General features: G+C 34.3%; 1 protein-coding gene across 1 annotated transcript in view; it reads left to right on the top strand.

Moving 5' to 3' along the window:
- LOC105288587 (fibrocystin-like) overlaps positions 1-2,147 on the top strand; it is a 301,050-nt gene that overhangs the window by 133,026 nt on the left and 165,877 nt on the right. The gene's annotated exons all lie outside the window — the stretch shown is intronic.

Raw genomic sequence — 2,147 nt, 5'->3', positions numbered from 1 at the left:
AAAGGGGTCAGCTCACCTAAAACAAAATGACAAAAAATATATATAATTAGGAAGAAGGTGACTAGCAGGCTGATAGAAGCAGAAGAGTGCAACCCTTACTAGGAACAGGGCATTATAAGCTTAAAAATAAGAAGAGATTTGCTATAGCAAGATAGTCGTGAACGTTCAGCATACATAGGGACAAAATGAAACAAGAATGAAAAAGGAAGGATTCAAAGATCTAAATTCGTAAAGGGGAACAGAGATAAGGCACACACAGAAGAAAAGGGACGACCGTATATATATAACTATCCTTTACATATTCGTAATGGTTACCATATGCCAAAGATTCAGAACCAAAGTATATAACATAAAACAAGAAGGACCAGAGGGAAAACCCACAAAAACCAACCAAAATAAAGAAAACAGAAACACAAGGACAAGGAAGCAATGGAAACACCGAGCTACCAGAAAGCAAAAGATAAAATGGCTATAAGAAGACTTCATATTTCAATAATCACTCTAAATATAAATGGACTGAACTCACCAATAAAAAGGCACAGAGTTGCAGATTGGATCAAAAAACAAAACACATCTATGTGCTGCCTCCAGGAGACACATCTCAGTTCCAAAGACAAATATAGACGAAAATCGAAAGGATAGAAAATGATATTCCAAGCAAATGGCATTCAGAGAAAAGCAGAAGTAGCAGTACTAATATCAGATGAAATTAATTTCAAAATAAAAAAGGTAAAGAAAGATACTGTAGGACACTTCATAATGATAAAGGGAATCATGCACCAGGAAGACATAACACTTATTATTATCTATGCTCCCAATCAGGGTGCCTCGAAATATATAAAGCAATTACTAACAGAACTAAAGGGAGAAACAGACCAAAACACTATCATAGTAGGGGACCTAAATACCCCACTGTCAGATATGGAGAGATCATCCAAACAGAAAATCAGTTAGGAAATCACATCCTTAAATGACACATTAGACCAATTGGACATAATTGACATTTACAGAGCCTTTCATCCCAAAATAGCTGCTTATACATTCTTCTCTAGTGCACATGGAACATTCTCAAGAATCAATCACATACTGGGACACAGAGATAGCCTCAACAAATATAACAGGGTTGAAATCATATCAACCATATTCTCTGATCATAATGCTCTGAAACTAGAGATCAACTGCAACAAGAAATCAGGAAGAACCACAAATACATGGAGATTAAACAATGTACTACTGAAGAATAACTGGATCAGAGAAGAAATAAAAAAGAGAGATCAAGAAATACATAGAAACGAATGATAATGATAGTACAATATATCAAAATTTTTGGGACATGGCAAAAGTGGTCATAAGAGGAAAATTTATATAATTATAGGTCTATCTCCAAAAAGAAGAACGAGCCCAAATAAACAACCTAACGCTTCATCTTATAAAACTAGAAAAGGAAGAACGAATGAAGCCTAAAGTCAGCAGAAGGAAATAAATCATCAAAATTAGAGCAGAAATAAATAAAATTGAAAACAAAAGAACAATAGAAAAAATAAATGCAACAAAACCCTGATTCTTTGAGAAGGTTAATAAAATTGACAAACTCCTGGCTAGACTCACTAAAGAAAAAAGAGAAAGGACACAAATAAACAAAATCAGGGATGAAAGAGAGGAAATTATGACTGATATCGCAGAAATACAAAGGATCATACAAGAATAGTATGAAAAAGTATATAATGCCAAATTTAGTAACTTAGAAGAAATGGACCAGTACTTAGAAAAATACAACCTTCCTAGACTGAATCAAGAACTGGAAATTGAAACAATCATCAAAAACCTACGAAAAAGGAAAAGTCCAGGACCACATGGCTTCACCAGTGAATTCTACCAAACCTTCAACGAATATTTAATACCTATTCTCCTCAAACTCTTCCAAAAAATTGAAGAGGAGGCAATACTTCCCAACTCATTTTATGAGGCCAATATTATTCTGATACCAAAATCTGGTAATGATAACACACAAAAAAACTACAGACCAATCTCTCTCATGAACACAGACGCAAAAATCCTAAATAAGATACCAACAAATCAAATGCAGCAACATATTAAAAAGATTATACACCACAATCAAGTGGGCTTCATCCCAGAGGCACGGGGAT

Source organism: Pteropus vampyrus, unplaced genomic scaffold (assembly GCF_000151845.1).
Source record: "Pteropus vampyrus isolate Shadow unplaced genomic scaffold, Pvam_2.0 Scaffold18, whole genome shotgun sequence".
Taxonomy (NCBI): Eukaryota; Metazoa; Chordata; class Mammalia; order Chiroptera; family Pteropodidae; genus Pteropus; species Pteropus vampyrus.
This window is presented reverse-complemented; position numbering and strand designations above follow the sequence as displayed.